Here is a 19,236-nt window from a genome sequence, read left to right as displayed (position 1 = left end):
ATAGTATTATATAAAACAAATTCAATTATATTTCCTATCAATGTTGAAAAGCATGGCAGCCAAAATCTGGCCTTCTGATTTTCTAAGATTTTTCAGATGAACTTGTGTTAGTAGCAGTGGGAAACTGCTTTTCCTCTGTTGAAAGAAAGAAAAATTTGTCTTGGATAGATAAACCTGGAAAGAATACAAGGAGGCAGGCTGCTAAATGTCAGATGAGGAGAACGTGTTTGAGTCATCTACCAGAGTCTGTCCTTAGATAACCTCCAGAATACATTTAGTTTTCTTAGGAATGTACTACAAAGATGTGATTGCTCAGTAATAGGGAGATATGTGGAATCTCAAACAAAATATGTTGTGAATTCAATGTAAAATTTCTGAAAAACAAAACAGGATATTTTGATTAACAAATTGTTTTATTCAATTGTGGTTCAATTGTAGAATCAAAAATACACTAGTGAAACTTTACTAGAAGGACAAAAAGTCACCATCTTCATTACCAGTGCTCTTCCACTCTTATTCTTGTTTCCTTAATTTCTTAGCAGGAAATAAGCCCTCTGATAATAAAGGAATTATATAAACCGAACAATGAATTGCAGTATAGGGTAGAGCTTGTGAGTTCTGCTACTGTGTGTATTCAGAAATGGCACAGAAAGCTCTAGAGTCTTGCATGAAGGACATGACATAGACTCTGAAATATAGACTTAGACCTTCTCTGAGTGTGCCCTTGGCCATCCTTCTACCATCTTCCTATGAGATGGTTTAGTTGCCAAGGAAAATCAGGCATAACTGGAGCTATATAACTTTATTGGACTTCCTTCTTTTCAAGCCAACTAGGGTATGCTGTTGGAAAGAAAGCAGCAGATTATGTATCTCTTGTTTCTTGTAAAGCAGTCTGTGTGAGACTGCTAGAAGGAAGACTACCAACTACCATATTGTGGACTGCAGAGGATAGGAAAGATAGGATTTTGACTCAAGAACATAGCAGATCACTGAGAAAACCATACTGTAGGAAAGAAGTAAGAACTTTATTATGTATATTTCTTGCTCCTGCATCTTTTTAGTGGCCAGACTACTGAAACTCAGTTTTCTGTTAACTACATTCTGTATATGTGCCTAATTGAAGACCTGGGCTTGTAACAAATCTAAGAAACTGAGAATCCATATTTCTTCGTTCTATACATAGTGAAGGAAAAAATAGGGAAAGACAAAAATAAATATTGAAAATGTGGAGGAACATAAAGCAAGCTTTAAAGAATAGTGTATTCTGATATATTTCTTTATTTCCAAATTTATTCAGGGAGAAGAATTTGATTCACTGGCCACCCCAGTGTACACAGCTTTACTAGGCTGGTTTGGTTTGAACCAAAACAAACTGATCTGGAACAGAAGGTTTCCAAAGTCAAAAGTCATTTATGCAGGAATACTCTTTTGTTCAGCTGTAATGACTACCTGAGACTCTGGGAAACAAATCCATTGCTGTACTGTGGATAGATCTTGCCTGATCTTTTAAAATGGAGTGATGACAAAGTAAGGCCAACTGATGCAATCTACATGGATTTGTGTAAGGCCTTTTATCTAGTTCTGCACCACATCCTTAACTCTAAGTTGGAGAGATATGGATTTGATAGCAGGACTATTTGGTGGATAAGGAATTGGTTGGATGGTTGCAGCCAGAGGACTGTGGTCAGGAGCTCTATGTCCAGGTGGAGGCCAGTGATGAATGGTGTCCTCCAGGGATTTGTCTTGAGAATGGCACTCTTCAAATTCTTAATCAGTGATGTAGACAGTGGGATCAAGTGTACCCTCAGCAAGTTTTCTGATGACACCAAACTATTGTCTTACAGAGGGACATGGACAGGCTTGAAAAATGGGCCAGGTTCAAAAAGGCCAAATGCAAAGTGTTGCATGTGGATCAAAATAATCCCAGATATGTGAAAAGACTGGAAGATGAACTCCTTGACAGTAGTCCTGCAGAGAAGGACTTGAAAATCATAGTGAATGAAAAGCTGGACATGAGCCAGCAGTGTTTGCTTGAAACCCAGAAGACCAACAGTATCCTGGGCTGCATCAAAAGAGGGGTGGTCAGCAGGGAGACAGAGGTGACTGTCCCCCTCTACTCTACCTTTGTGAGGCCCCATCTGCAGTACTGGGGCCCCCATCCAAGCCTGGAGCCCCCCAGCACAGGAAGGATGAAGAGGAGGGACAAAAAGATGCTCAGAGGGTTGGAGCACCTCTTCTATGGAAAAAAAAAAAAGGTTGAGGGAGCTGTGCTTGTTCAGCCTGGAGAAGAGAAGGCTCTGGAGTGACCTCATTGTGGCTTTCCAGTACTTGAGTGGAAGTTACAACCAGGAAGGAACTGACTTTTTGCACGGTCTGATAGTGATAGGACAAGGAGAAAGACTTTAAACTGAAAGAAGGGAGATTTACATTAGATATTAGGCAGAAGTTCTTTACTCAGAAGATGGCAAAGCACTGGGCTCTGTTGCCCAGAGAAGTTGTGGATGCCCCATCTGTGGAGGCGGTCAAGGCCAAGTTGAATGGGGTGGGGTGGGCTTAAAGACCTCTTCCAACTTAAGCCATTCTATGACTCTAAGATGTTTTTTCAGATTGACCCTTTCTACCAATATTGTACTCCTTCCACTTGGAATTCCCCTGTCTGATGCTGGTCAAACAAAGTGTAATTCAGAATTCAACACATACAGTTAAAAGGAATCTAATTAGTGTGGAAATGTCAAAAGGAACTGACATAGCTGTATGCGCTTAAGTAAGTAACTTCTAGTGTACATTTATTGCTGATATTTGTACCCAAGCATTTTTAATTCCTGCTTCTGGCCAAGTATGTGTAATTTCAGCCACGATATATCAGGGGCCTAGTCTCTTCACTGTGAATTACAGAGTGCAATATAGCATACTATTCCCTCTTGCTGACTCCTTGCAATTACCATTAATTTTTTGCGATCACTGAAGTAATACATTTATGTGAATCATGGCTATTCATTTGTTATATTGCAGTGGGACAAGATAAGTATGAAGTTAGAAACTTGGTAATTTTTCCTCTGTCTTCCTTTCACTCTCCAGTGGTAGCCGCCTCATAAGTTTCGCCATTTAGAAAGTCGAGGCAAAGCAGGCCAGGGGAGGCTTATTTTTTCTTCTTTTTTCTTCTTTTTTCTTCTTTTTTCTTCTTTTTTCTTTTTTTTTTTTTCTGTACAGTCTAGAAAAGAACAATCTTGTAAAGCACTGAGATCAGCAGGATGCTGTCCATTGATTTCAAGGTGTGCTGGGTTCAAAAGCCCATTGGATACCATGCAGTTGATTTGAGAACTTCTCCAAGTCTCACTAGGAATCATTCTGCATCTTCAAATGTCAGACACTGTTATAAATGTGGTCCTCAGTGAATTGTGCAAGAACATGTGGGAAAGCCAGAGTATCACCTCTCAGTTCCCTTGCATTACAGTCTGGTGCTTTAACAACTTCACCTTCTTTAAAATGTGAGTATTTGCAGTGCATATGTGCAGATATAACCAGGTATTTTGGACATGTTTTTAAAAATCTTGATGCAAGCAGTCCTTGCTGTTGTTGGAGGTGAAGTATGTTAGAGCTATTTGGTGATCAAAGCATCACAATATTATGTAATTTTCCAGACAAAGAAGACTTGCATTACCTTGGTAACAGAAAGCCTTCAATAGTCTTGTTAATGTTCAGTTTGTTTCCATTACTGGTTTGCTGCAGATAGTATGACTTAAAATTTGCCTTATGATAACAGAGCTAAATGTGATAATTAGCATTACTTAAAATAAGAGGATGCTCTCTATATGTGCTTCTTATTAAAGAATTTGAGGCAATTTTTCCTTTGAATGTAATCAGTACAGTATAAATTTGTTGTTGGGTGGTAAGAAGAAGATGCAGTTGAATATTCTATAGAAATGCTTTATGTTCCATGTCTGGAATGCAGGTATGTTTGAGAATATATTAGGAAAGATCTTGCTTGTGTTTTCTGTTTGAGTTCCAAGAGTAAATCAAAATGCTGTACCTTCTAGGTTTGCATAACTCTGCAAACAAGAAGAAATAGCCACTAGGTGCCATGCAACAGAATAGTGACATGAGATTGACTAGTTTGTCCCAGCAGACTTTGGACTGTCCAACTGGTCCTGAGCACCCAGACACTGAGTGCACCTAGAATTCTTAGGTAACCAGTTTTGGCACTGCCAGAAGTCACCCCAGCAGCATCACGATCTCTGTCTAGACTTGACAGAGCATTCTCCCTGTGGAGGAAACTTTCACTCAGCCACAGCATGGGGTGTGGCAGGTAATGACACCACATAAGCTGTGTATATGGCACTTTGAGGGGTGCTTTCATCCTGGAGTGAAGATGAATGTGAGCATGTTTAACACTGAAGCACCCATTCACAGCAGTGAGAATTGCTCACTGCCAGTTATTCTTGTGTTGCCGATAAACAAATACTACTTCAATAAGCCGCATGTGTTGAACGGTATTTTCTGAAAAATTTTCAAAAATTAGAATACAAATAAAGATAGAAAATAGAAATTGACTTAAGATGCATGCAGGCTGAATTCCAGGGAAAACACTGCTGATATCATTAGGGTAGTGAAATTCTACAAGAATAAGGGAAAAAAAGAAAGAGGAAAATAAGGTATTCTGTAAAACAGTGATGGAAAACCACAATCTTATTTCATACTTACTCTGTATAAGCCTAATATGTTAAAATTAAGTTCTAAAATATCAGAATGTTTAGTTGGTGGGAGGAAATTAAAAAAAAAAATAGCAAAAAAATGAATGCCAGCTTTAACTGAGTAACTTCTATTTGGACAATAATACAGATCCCAAACTATAAATACTGTACAATACGGTTTGCACAAATTTACCTTTTACATGCCTCTTTGAATGCATCTTGACATTCAAAGAACTTTCTCAGATTTGTTTTAAAACTAATTCCTGTTCCTCTCTGATAAAGTAATTAGGGAAAACTTAAATTGAGTTAGTTCTACCTCAGATTAAATTATCATAGCTGCTTGCTAAGATAATAATTTGTCTACTGCTCCTTGTAAATTAATTAAATTAGAAATAAATATACTAGAGAATTTCTTACTTTTTCCTCCAACATGTATTTTTGGTTGCATTGCAACTATTCCTTTGTGCTAAGAACAATAAAAAAAAAATGTTTTCTTTAAAAAAAGATTTTATGTGCTGAATTATCTGACATGGTCATAAAACAGAAAGGATTAATATCAATAAGGTTTCTACTCTATTCACATGAGATATCATTTCCTTTCACAGAGACACGACTTATACCATCAACATGCCTTAAATATTGGCCTTAGGAAGTTTTACTGCTTTTTATTATTTAGAATTAACAGTTTTTGATCAAGGGGTCCTAATTTGAGAGATATTTAGGTTCTAGGATTGGATTTATAACCAGTGTGTTTCACAAAAGTACTCAATTATTTTACTTTCCTAACTTTTCTGTATACTCTTTAGAAATCCTAATACCAACTTTACAACATTCGTGACACAAACATTAATAAGTGAATTGGAAATTCTAAGTACTTTTGCAATGTATATCCAGGGCTTAAATTAAATAGACACTATTTGGTTTAGTATGCTATAGGTATTTCAAACAATAAATAAAGAATATTTTGAATAACGAGTGCCTTGGATAAGAAGAAATCATTTATTTTGTGAACTATCTTAAAATGGACAAATCCATAAAATGTAATTCACATCTTTACTTGTTAATCCATATATTTTTGCTTGCATCTCAGAAGTACATACACACTGCTGTCTCTGCTTGGCAAATGTTTAACCTTCAGGGTACACTTTGAGATCTAAGTACAAGCATCATTGGCTTAGAAGGTTATGCTTTCCGAAGTAAATTTATAGCATATTCTGCTGAATTAAGAATCAAAGCCAGACCAACTTTTAATTATTAGACCACATGTCTGCTCTCCTAAATCTTCCCCCAGGGCTGTCCCTGTAAAGGTGCTCACGACAAATAGACCTTATCAGTGGATCACTGAAATGTGCTAGGGGGATTTAAGTATATTTACATCAAACACTGGATGACACATTCCCAACCTTGTCGTTTAGCCCTTGTGACATGCAGAGTGCCTCTAGCATGTCTTTCCTCCAATCTGTGTGCAGTACTCAAATTACCCAGCCTGGAACATTGCCTGAGGTACAGCACTATGTATTAGACAGATAACAAAGACTTGAGGAGAAGAGAATGTATATCTAGGTGATCTTGTTCCCTAGAGATTGTCTTATCCCCAAATGTGGCAAGCCATAGGCATTGTCCACTTCTCTGGAGTATTCATGGCAGGGAGTCGGAACTAGGTGATCTTTGATGTCCCTTCCAATCCAAGCCATTCTGTGGTTCTAGGATGGTCTCTACTCCAAGGATATTGTCAGACTTTGGACTGTTGGTAGCACCTATCATCATCTTTGTCCTTTCTTAGAGGACAAATATCTAGGTCAGGTCTTGAATAAATACTGGCCAAAAGCACTGAGTACTGGTTGGCAAGGGGTTAATTCCTTTCTAGGGTTTTGTGTCTGTATTTGAAGATGGGGAAAATCGCTCTGAGGTCTTTCCTCAGAGGTCCGAATGTGAAGAAAAGTCAAGTAACACACAGAGCACCTATAGCATCTGGCCAGCTGCATAGAAACAAGGGTCAGGTCTGAGAGCAAGAGCAAAGCCTAAGGATCCCAAGTAAACTTGTGAGTGAAGCACAGGGGATTGAGGCTGGATGATGTCAGTGACAGTGCTTGATACCAGTAGAGTGGGGTCTGGCCTTGACTCCAACTGTGGCACTGCATACTGACTTTTCTAATCAGAGTTCTGGGTGGCAGTCCTCTGTGAAGTGGGTGAGACAATGCATGAAGTCTGGTGAAGGGCAATATTCTGACTGCCTTGTGTGGGAAGTGTTGGGAGACTGAGGCAGTTTTGAAGGCAGTTTTGAAGGCAATGGTGCAAGTCTTCTGAAGCATCTCAGATGCTCCCAAAGGATACCCCAAAAGTCTTCTCTTCATGTGCTTCTCTACCAGTTGTGCAGCTCAGATGCTTTTCTAGTGTACGGGACCTACTTCTGAAGCAGGACAGAAAGGAGAGATGACTTGAAGACAGCTCTTGAGATCTCAGGCTACTTACAACTACTCTGCATTTCATCTCGTGTAATGCCCCCTTGTGTGTTTATGACAAAAAGTAAGCATACATTCTACATGAACAAGGTCTGTTGGAAAGAACTAAACTTCTGGGACTGATGTTCTGTCATCAGCAATAGCATGAAACCTAGAGACTGTAGCACTTCAAAACTCATCCTTTGCTTTTCATAGATAAATAAGAAAAAATTCCAGGCTTTCAGTCCTTCCACACGAATCCATTTGACACTAATTAATACTGTCACTTTAGATCTGCTGCCAGCCAGAAGTTGTGGTCTAGAGGGATTAATTTTGTGTGGAAGAGAGAACATTTATTGGAGTCAGGTATTGCATGCAGTTATATATATATTTTTTTCTTTTTCTTTTTTTTTCTTTTGACAAAGAACAGACCTGGAGTTCTGCTTCCCAGTGTATTAAAAAAAGACCGTACATTCCGTTCTTCCACTTTCAATGGTTTGCCAGCAATTTGGTCTGGAAACTTCCCCTCCATAATTTTGCTTGTTGCAAGTGCAGCCTCGTTTTTCTATTGCTCCTTTGCTAATTCCAGTAGCTCTTGCAGTGGTTGACAAATACTTGGAAATTATCCTCAAATATCGCCTTCATAAGTCTCTATTTTGGATTTTGGCTGCTATTGGACTAAGATTAATTAGGGCTAAGAAATAGGAAGGGGTGTGGGTGAGAATCCTGTGATCATCCTAGGTTGCTCGTTTGTCCTATATTTTGAACTACCTCTAAAGATACTTGAATCTGGAAGAGAAACACTCTTTCCTCCCTTCTTTCTTTCTTTCCTCCTCTCTTTTTCCTTTCCCTCCTTCCTTCTTTCTTTCTAAAAATCTTCAGAACTAAAACTTCAACAAAACTTCAGAAGTAAGATCAACTGTTACATTTATGACTTCTCATTCTCCGTGTTGTTTTTTTGAAGCTGTAAAGCCGTAAAATATTATATAAACATATTTCTTCATCTTTGTTTTATTTTTTCTTTTGCTCTTATCTCTTTTAATGAAATGCTCCTTATGTAACATATACCATAATGAAAATATGTGAACAACAGGTCATAAAACCTTTGGACCACTTGTCATACATTTGCCAGTGAAGATGCTTTTGCTCAAATAGTGTGTATTGTGTTCATTCTCCCTTCAATTAGAGTAACCAGGTAAGGTAATTGGGCACCTAACAAAAGTGGCAGCTGCAGGCAGTAATCATCGCTCCAGCATCTGTTCCCATGGCAACTGATGTGTTTACATTCACAATATTACACAAAATTTTCTTCCTTCTATACGGCAGAGAAAAGAAAGATTACAGAGCAAAAAACAAATAGGTTTTACAATGATAAATGTTTAAGGAAGTGACCAGGACAAATAGTGTTCTTTGGAGCGAAAACTTAGTGGATAATGTTTTATCCTCAGACAGTAGTTAGGCAGTTTCACCCTCTTGAAGTCAGTGTGCTGTGGGCACATCATGTTTCTTTTAAGCTAAACTCAGAGAAAGAGGAGGCAGAAAGTATTCACGAATTTGGTGGTCCAGGACTGTTTCAGAGTACGTGATATCAGTGTGGCTTCAGACACACCATATTTACCAATAACAACTGTTTAGACATCCTCCATTTTAAAATTAAAATGATTTTTTTTTTTTAAGAAGTTACAAAATATTCAGTGTAAAAAGATACACAACTAGCTTTGCCTGAAAGGTTGTATTGAGGTTGATGTCCATCAGCAGCATCTACTCTTTTGTTGTCATTTGCTGAATAGATAGGTGGGTGGAAGTTTTGGGCCTGAACTCTGTGTGTACAGGGAAGTTAAGGATCTTTTACTTTTCCAGGCCTTCCTAAGAGCTTAGTTTCTTCTGCTTCTCCTGTAGTAGATGCAAAGATAGATGATAAATAAGAACTTTATTTTTCCTGGCCACACATACTCTAAATTTAAACAGAAGAGTAACCTGACCTAGTCTTAACTTAAGGCAAATGTGTATCTTATCACGTGAGCAGATCAGGAAAAACATGCACAAAAGAAGCACAGCTGAAATTGCAGGAAAATTGCTCAAAGGTGGCAGAGTTTACCTTGCTTAAATCCTCTGGTGGAATGTGGGCAGAAGAAATCCACAAGCTCAAGGAATATTTCTGTCAGGTTCTTTCAAGAAAAGAAAAAGATATTCTGAATGAGCATACGATAACTAGAGCATTAAGGAATATAAGTCCTGTATTTGTCAGACTCCTCATTTCATTCAGTGCAATGTTCACCCTAATGAACCTTTCTTCCTCTTCACTGTGGCTTTTGGTTGATTCAGAACAGATTCCTCTCATTAGAGCAACATACCTCGAGCAAATAATTTATAAACTATTCCTCGCCCACAAATGTTTGCACTGATGAAATAAGCTGTTAAGATGCTTCCGATGTTCTGTAATGAGCTGTGAATCCTCAAAGGAAATATTGGAACAGTGAAGATTAAGCTGAATATGTCTTCTCCTTATTACTACGCATTGCTCAAGCTTGGAGAACTGTGCATCTGAGAGTTGGACTAAATTTAGCAGTACTGAACTGGGACAGGCAACTGAACTGAAGATTGCACTCTGTTGATGGTGGTAGTTACAAAAGATAAAAAAAAAAGTTACAAAAGAGGCAAATCTCAAGAATTTTGAAGTTTGCTATCCTGTCCTGGTGGATGAGGAAATTACATGTCCTCTTCCTATATCCGTTAGCAAGATTATGAAGAAAGTTGCTAAGATGTCTTGGTGTAGGACTATGACTTCTGATTTGAGCCCTAATATTGCAGGGCTTATTGCACACTGGAGCTCTTTTAGTCAGACCTCCTCTATGCACAAGCAAGTTCACTAATTGGCATAAGGGGATCTCTATTGAGGCACTGGGTTCTACCTGCAGGGATTGTACTAGCAGATCGTGTTTTAAATTTTCTTTTTTATTTCTGAGGATAAAAAAATTCTCTTGTGGCAAAACAGAAGGAGTACCTAAGTAGGATTCAGCCTATCAGGATTTTATTCTGTTCAGAAATAATCCGCCTCTGCTGTTGCTCAGCTAGGTGAACTTATGTGTGTTGTTTTGCTTCTCTGCCTTTTTCTTGGTTCCCCTCTGTGTAAAATGCTACTAGTCTAATTTGTATCTTAGGAAAATTACACAGTCTATAAAAGCATTTGACTTTGCCCAAATCACCTGCAATTTTGAGATTACTATCCTATAGATTAAACTTTTTTTTTTTAATTTAATATCTGCTATCAAAGTTGCTTTGCTGCAGCCCTTGAGCTGTGATAACCTTATGTTATAGACTGTTCACAAAGCACTGATTGAATAGAAGTAACACTACATGAAGGTTTTGAATAAGTTACCACATGTTAAGGTAATGAAAGATGTTAATATATCTATAAAAAGTCTTTCTTTGTGTTTTAATCACTTCATTATTCTGGTTCAGTTTTGAAAAGAAACATTCCCTTTGAGCAGATTCCATTATATCTGCTCACTTGGGATATACTATTTCAGTGCAGTCTCAGTGGGAATAATGTCATTGCATAAAGATGTACAAAAGTGTTTCGTGTTACTAAGGATGTCTGAATTTCTTACCTTATTTAAGTAAAGAATTAGGATTGGTCTCTCTCAAAAAAAAAAAAAACTCTTATAATTCCTTGAGATGTGATGAACATTAGAATTATCTGAAAAAGAATATCCTTAGAAACCACATTCTTAGTAGACAAAGTACATAGAAAAGTTTGCTCTGTCTAAATTTAAACATTTCATGAAATTCTATAGCTTTACCTGATTCATTTTGCCGCTAAATAAAGTCATGATAACTTCAAGAAATCTTCCAGATTTTCCAGATAAAATATCATGGAAATAAATTACAGTTACTTGAGTAATTATTTTAACATGTTGCAATTAAGAAAGTATAAGAAAAGCCAAAAATGGAAAATGTTAATTTTTAATTTTCCTCTTTTGAACTTCAGTTACTTTTCAACTCTTTGGCCATTCAGGTCAGTGTAATATTGGCTGCAGATAGAAAGGGATAGCAGAGACATTTGGTTTTTGTTATCCACTTAGAGAAAACTATTCAAAATCTGAGAAAAGTTTCTTGCAAGCAATTCACCTGTAGGTGGAATGAGAAGATGGTCCCTCTGTGCTTGTGTGAGAATTACCAGCTCTTCCAGACTGGAGCTACTGCTGAAGTATGCTGGGTAATATATACTGGAGTTTCTATGACACCACCAAATGAAGCACAAAGCAGATCAAAAGACAAAGTCAGTGATGTCTAGTACATATCTTCTACAGCTTGTACCACATTTAATGAAACCTACGCTAGGTTTCTGTGACATTTCAAGATTTCATTATTTGTGTTATGTATCAACTGTAAACCTGTTTCCATGGAGGTTACCAGCATAGGAGGAAAAGAACAATTAAAAGTGCAAAACCTGCAACAGTTGTGTATGTGTCTTGCCAATTCTAAGCTTGCAGCCCTTTTAGTTCCAGCCAGAGCTGATTGCAAAGCACATTGAACCAAACAGGACATTTGTTTTACTTGTAACAGAAATAGTGCAGCCAGCAGGAGCGGGGGGGTGATGGGCCCTCTGTACTGGGCACTGGTGGGGCTGCACCTTGAGTACTGCATTCAGTTTTGGGTCCCTCACTACATGAAAGACATTGAGGCCCTGGAGCGTGTCCAGAGAAGGGCAACAAAGCCATAAAAGGTCTGGAGCACAGGTCTTAAGGGGGACTGGCATTGTTCAGTCTCAAAAAGAGGAGCTCAGGGGAGATCTTACTGCTCTCTACAATAACCTGAAAGGAGATTGTGGTGAGGTATTGTCAGCCTCTTCTCCCAGGTAACAGCAATAGAACGAGAAGGAATGGCTCTGTGTTATTCCAGGAGAGGTTCTGGTTGGATATTAGTGACAATTTCTTTTGTGAAGGAGTGGTGATGCATTAGAACAGGCTGCCCAGGGAGGTTGTGGAGTCACTATCACTGGAAGTGTCCAAGAAAAATATGAGGATGTTGCACTGAGGGACATAGTTTATTGGACAATATTCGTGGTAGGTGGATGGTTGGACTATCTTAAAGGCCTTTCTAATAATTTAGATATGGGATGAAATTTAGCTACCAAGAAAGCAAAAATTTCCCTATTATGATTTGTATCAGTATCTTTCTGGACTTGAAGCCCGTGCTTGAAATGTAGCAGGTAACAGGGATAAGCCCTGAGCCTGTTCTGCAGCTCGGGATGAGTCCTAGCTTGGAACCGAGCTCTGTCCGATGCTTGCAGGATCAGGAGCTGCGAAGTGCCTGGACTTTTCACACAGCAGAGGGCACCATTGAACGCAGGAATCGCTTCTTCGCTCTCTACAGCTGAGGAAAGTGAAGGGATGGGTTTATTTAAGGTAAAGAGAAAAATAATTCTTTCTCTTTCTTCCAGAAGCTGCAGCTCGAGCCTTTATTTATGCCTGTGTGAGATTCAAAGGTCTTATCAATAATTTAGCATTATTACTGTAGGTAGGCTAATGGGATCCAAGTTTAATTAAGGACTGAATTTAATTTGGTTTGTTTATTATTACTTCAAAAAAACTAACAAAAAACCCTAAACCAGTCATCCATCAAACATGCTCCTATTAGAAGTGGCATTTGCCGTACTTCTGGAAAAGACCAAGTACTCTGCAATCCGAACTGCACCTTCCTGAGTCGCTGCTGGAAATGATCTTCACAAACTCCTTTATCTCTCTACTGCATTGCTGAATTTTTCATCCTTTATTACCTCTGAAAGGCTGCTCTACCTTAGGTATATATCTCTGCTACAGTCATAAACCTGTGGGTCTATTTCATAGTTCCCTTTCTGACCTTTTCCTGTAAGGTTTCTCTGTGTACTGTAGGAAGAGAAGCAGGTGGAAAATAATGTTTAGACAGAAACAGCCAGGGCATAGTGGCATGGCCAGAGCAGATGAGGCTCCATCTCTGGTGAAGCACCTTGGCAGACCTTAGAATGCAGTTGGACATGCCGTAACCGCAGCCCAAACACATACTTGGGGACCTCCAGCTGTGACCATCCTTCAGGGCTCTGCCAGCAAAGCATTATTGCCACTTGTCCAGACACTGGCAATTTGTTAACTGGGAATCTGCTCTTTGCCATGGCTCTGAATCAAGATATAAGGTGATAGTGTCACTGTAAGTTTTTCTGGTGACTGCCCCATGCAGGTTGTTGGAGAACAGGAAGGGGCCAACTGCATAGTCACCATGGCAGTCAAGGCACATAGTGCACTGTGAGCATCCTGCTTCAAGGACACCAGTTGCTCAGAAGTCCTGGTGTTTGGTTGATGGTTCCTGATGGGTAGGACACCATGCTGAGGACCTTCCCACCTGGGGAGGTCCTTTGGTTGCAGAGGATGCTCAGGCAATTTCTTGCTTATCATCATATACATAGGTCACTCCAAAAGCAATGCTTCCTGCTAATTTTCATAGAAACTAGAAAAAGCACAATAATATTGTTTGATATAGGTAGTTACTGGCAGCTTGACAAGAACCCAGAATGCTAGAATCGTAGAATGAATCATAGAATGGCCTGGATTAAAAAGGATCTCAGAGATCATGTAGTTTCAACTCCTGTGTTGTAGGCACAGTTGCCAACCACTAGACAAGTCTGCCCAGAGCCACATCCAGCCTTGCCTTGAATGCCTCCAGGGATGAGGCATCTACAGTCTCTCTGGACAACCTGTTCCAGTGTGTCACCAACTTCTGATTTCCTCCCAGTATCCAACCCAAATCTCCCTATCTTAGTTTAAAACCACTGCCCCCGTCCCATCACTATCAACCCCTGCAAACAATTGTTCCCGTTCTTGTTTATATGCTCCCTTCAAGTACTCAAAGGCTGGATGCACTCTGCTGACAAGATACCAAAGGGGCTTACCATATACAGCGCTGCAAGAAGGTGATAAAAGTTGCTGAGGTGCACCTTCCATGATATTGTCTTACAGAGTGTGTCTGGTGGAGCTGGGTCACTGGTGTTCACCCCAAGGAGGACTTGGTCTCCTTTGGAGCCATTTGGACCATACTGGATAGGCATAGCAATGGTTCCAGGGGAACTCCTCTGGTGGTGGTGCAGTAGCAGAATGCTCTACATGAACCTGGTAGTATTAGCTAACTTGCATCTGTTTTAGGAAAGTATTAGGAATATATATAATCTCTCTTGGCAGAAGGGTATATATGTCTAGGAAAGGCAAGAGTACAGAATTAAATTGCTATCTCCATACAAAATCAACAAATGATTTCTGTAGAGGAATCTTTGTTACAGTATTCCTAAGTTCATGGGAATTCTATGTGGCTCAGTTAATTTCCTGAACCTGTTTTCTAAGGGAAAGTCACTTCAGGTTGGAACTGATGTCACTGTTATTTGCTGGTGCAAAGAGGGACCAATAAGCACCACTGAGGTTAATTAGGTACTCATGCATTGAGATCTCAGCTTATACATCTCATGGTAGAAAGATTAAAAAGAAACTGAGGCAGGATCCTGAGAACACAGCAGGAACAACTTCACTTTCGAGAGGAAGTAAAAATCTCCAGAAATGTGACAAACAATCTACAGGCTTTAGGTACCAGAAAGAAATTTTATTTCTGATAGCACGTTAGTGAATGACTTTCAGCCAACTTGGTCAGTAAACAGTTTTTAATACAAGTGTTCAAGGAATTGTGGATGTATACTACAAAGTAATATACAGAGAGTAAAAAAAAGAAAGTGGAGTCAAAAAAGAATTGCTAATTGATCTGAGGCAGAAAATATTTAAATGAGCTGACTGAACTGACAGTAAACCCAAAGCCACTTAGGCTATAAGAAAGTCCCAACAAAGGCAAACCAGAGTCCTGCAAAAACAGTATGTAGAACAATAGGATTCTCTGTTGTTTGCAATGATATAGACAAAGATGAAAATCCAAAAAAACATTGGTATGTGGAAAAGCAGCAAAAATTACACCACTTCTCAAGAGTATACAAATGTCAATGGTTGGTGTGAGTGTGATCTTTTGATAGAAGAAGTAACAAAAAAAAAAAATTTAAGAGATTTTTCGGGGAACGTTATTTCCTTTAATGTTTCATATATTTTAATCTTCAATACATATTGTTCCTATCCCACAGATAAATTACAAATAGCCCATTTACTTCCGTACATATTTCTTTTAAAAATGCTGTTGAAAAAAAAATCCTTGAAGTGTGCAATTGAAGTAAATTTTAATTTTAAATCTTTGTAGTTAGAATCAATATTTACCAAGTTTCTGCAGCTCACCCAAATCTATCGCGTTGCAGTATTCTTCCAGCTGCTTTTGTTGGGATGGAACGTAACAAAAATAATGATTCTGCAACGTTGAAAGAATCAAGATTTTAAATTAGCATGACACTGCTTCCTAACATAGGGTCCATATGACACATTTTATGTTACCTCTCATTCAAATGCTCCACACCCACTTTTTAATCAAATTCCAAACATTAATCAGTGCTCGCATTCCAGATGCACTTCCAAAGGCACATCTTTTGAGACACTGGAATTTTGGTGGCATTTCAAGTTAAAGGGGCTTCATACATTAAAATAAAAGTTTTAGGGAATTTCAGACACTTAGGAGGCAAAGTATACTAGATAATTAAGGTGTTTCTTTCCCCTTTTTTTCTTTGTTTTAAGTGGCTGTATGTTTTCTGTAAAAATCTACAGACACACTACAAATCAGACACCAGCACTTCAGTGAATGCACTGTCATGAGTTTGAGGACACATCAATTTTTTGAAATGTATTAAATTTTCTAGTTTCTTAAATACATCTTTGTAGAATCAGACATTCAGAATTCAGAATCAGAATTCAGTTACTAAAATAGTCTTTCTTTTCTTCTTCATAACCATCTTTTGAAGAATCTAAAAATTGCAGTTAGGCATTCCTCATCCTAAGTCTAGAAGTAACTGCTAGCAACTAGACCACTTTAAAATATTTACAGTTTCAGAGAGGAGAGAGAAGGAGGCACTCTGGTCAGGATGTGCCTCCATATGACAGGGAACAATAGTTTTGCTCTTTCTGAACTTCTAATATCAAATGATGAAAAATGATTGCAAACTTATAAACACAGTCTTCAAGAGAGAGTGTAAATTCAGCTACAGTTCACTTTGCCTTATGTGGCATGTCAGATTTGCAACAGGAAGAAAATACTAATTTTCCTTTTGCTTTAAATCAAATGGGTGCTTTTAAAAGTTAGCAGTTACCTTATGAACTGCAAATGATGCCATCTTGTTGGTTTTACAACTGTCTGTTCTTTCATTTTTAGATAGCCTTGATGCAGATTAACTCCCATGTTACAAGTAATCAAGCAGAAAATGGATTTTTTACTTTCAACTGTATAGTTAAAAAAATTTATCTTGAACATTTTGAATAACATTTGGAAATTGTTGTGCTTTGAAGCATCAGAAGACAAAAGAAAGGCTCTTCTTATACAAGATTTTTTATTATTGTTTTTGATTGTGACAGGTGCTAGTCTATTATCAGAAAAGCACAAAGGTTTTGTCTTACTGAAATGTATCATCTCAACTGAAGGTGAATTTCAGAAAATAGAACTATTTAATTCACTATCAAAGTGTCCTATATGAAGGATAATATACTATTTTTACTTCTGTAGAGCTAATGTATTCTTCCTGTTTTGACAGTTGCTAGCAAATAGAAGTCTTAAAGTTTACTTTTTTTCCTAGCAGAAATTTTAACAATTTTATGAGATGCTCCATTTGTGATCTAATGTTTGAAAATTCACAAGATCTAAAAACATTTTTCTGTATACAATATTGTCTTATTGCTAGCATTTGTGCTCTGGGCAAAATCACTTATCCTCTTGCTCCAGAACGTACTGATGCTTTCTTTTTTTTTATGAAAACTATCTTGACTTGGCTGAATATTTTATCATTGCTGTTACTTAATCATAGAATCACTCACCGAACCATAGAATCATAGAATCTTGGGTTGAAAGTGACCTTAAAGCCATTCCAGCCCCAACTCCCTGCCATGGGCAGGACTGCAGTCCACCAGCTCAGGCTGCCCAGGCTCCATTCAACCTGGCCTTGAATGCGTCCAGAGATGAGGCATCCACAGCTTCTCTGAACAGCATGTTCCATGACTTACCATCTTTTGAGTAAAGAACTTCTTCCTAATATCTAATGTGAATCTCCTTTCTTTTAATTTAAAGTAATTCCCCCTTGCTCTATCACAATCATACTGCATAAAAGTCAATCTTCACCTTGTTTATAAACTCCCTCTCAGTTTCATTATTTGTGGAAGCATAACATTGTACTTGTACAGCAGGACCTGCCTGGAGGAATAACTGAAACTGCCAAAAATTCCACCCAGAGGGCTCTGGCAAGAAGCACACCAACCAAACAACCTAACAAATATGAAAATGGTTAAGAGTTCAGTCAGTCATCCACATTTAAGGTAGTCCATTGCCTCAAACCAATCAGGCATCCTGTAGAGGTGTTCTACTATGTGAGATTTGCTAGACAACTGGGGGAATTAAGTGACTTAGCACAGCTACACCACAATTACAACTACAATAAGGCAGGCTGGAGTGCTATAACTGTACTTCAATTAGATGTTATGTCCCTCAGCTCTTGCCACAAAGTCCCTGATGGATTCCTAGTGGCCTGTTGTTTTCCCAAAGTGTATAGTGATTCTTGGTGGCATTAATGGGTGGCAGATATCTTTACTTGAGTCACAGATGTAACTCATACTGTCAAGAAAGGACTGCACCTTGCCTGAGGTCAGGTTGGCTGGGGAGGAGAAAATCTCTAGCTGGTTAGTTTCTCTTGGTGTCAAATTCTGCCCACTTGCATAAAGTCAGCATTTCAAGAAAGTTACAGGCAAGTGTAAACAACCAAGGTAAATTTCTGCATGTGGAGATTTATTTGCACTTTCATCTCTAAATTGATGTACCATGCTTTAAATCTCATTGGAGGCTGTAAGAAGACATGGGGATATAATTTAAAATAGTGACAGTGCTTTTTTTCTTTGTACAGGAGGCAGGGACTGGTTGGCTTTTGAAACTGATCACTTTCCTTATAGTTAAAAAAAATGCTTAAAAGGAAGGACTGAGTTACGTGGCTTTGGAAAATGTGGGAGACTATATTGGTTTTGTCACAACTGTGTCTTTGAAAAGGATGTGGAAAATCATTGACCAGAAATCCCAACTTTTACTTCGTGATGGAGAAGTAAAAATGAGAAGGAACTTCACTGTTTCTCCAGTAGTAGTAGAATATTTTTACTCAATGGTGACAGGTGACAGGATGAGGGGAAATGGCTTTAAGTTGTGCCAGGGTAAGTTTAGGTTGGATATCAGGAAAAACTTCTTTACAGAAAGGGTTGTTAAGCTCTGGAATAGGCTCCCCAGAGAGGTAGTTGAGTCACCATCAATGAACATGTTTAAAAACCGTTTGGATGTGGTGCTCAGGGACACAATTTAGAGGAGGGTTGTTAGAGGTAGGGTACTTTGGTTAGGCTGTGGTTGGACTCGATGATCTTTAAGGTCTTTTCCAACCTGAGCAATTCTATGATTCTATGATTCCATGAACAAAATAAGAGTGGACAAGAGACCTTCACAGTGGTTTGAACTGATCACTGTTAATTTTGTGCTTCCTTAGCAGTTTGCTGTCCCCTTTTCTCCAGCTCTTCTTCTTAGACTTTGGGCTTTAAAGGACAAGAATCAGCTTTGACGTATTACGTTAATAGCCTTAGGAGGCCTAAAAAGGGCTGTAGGCACTTACCATAAACACAGACAATAAAAACAACATTCCATTAATTTCTTTGAAAGTATAATGAAAAGTGCCTTATCTCTAAACTGTCATAGTAGTTCAGCAGTTCTCCAGTTGAATACAAAGCAAACACAAAGATAATTCTTTCAAAATGTGATTCAGCAACTCCCTTGTATCAACGAGGTATTACAACACAGAGCCAGCTTTTTTATCAGGGTGGGGTGGGAAAATAAAGACAAGAATCCTAAAACAAAGCAAAGGACATTCCATCTAGGTGTAAGGTACATTTTTTTTTCACTATGAGGGTATTTAGCCACAGTAA

This window comes from Meleagris gallopavo, chromosome 1 (assembly GCF_905368555.1).
Source record: "Meleagris gallopavo chromosome 1, MGAL_WU_HG_1.1, whole genome shotgun sequence".
Taxonomy (NCBI): Eukaryota; Metazoa; Chordata; class Aves; order Galliformes; family Phasianidae; genus Meleagris; species Meleagris gallopavo.
This window is presented reverse-complemented; position numbering follows the sequence as displayed.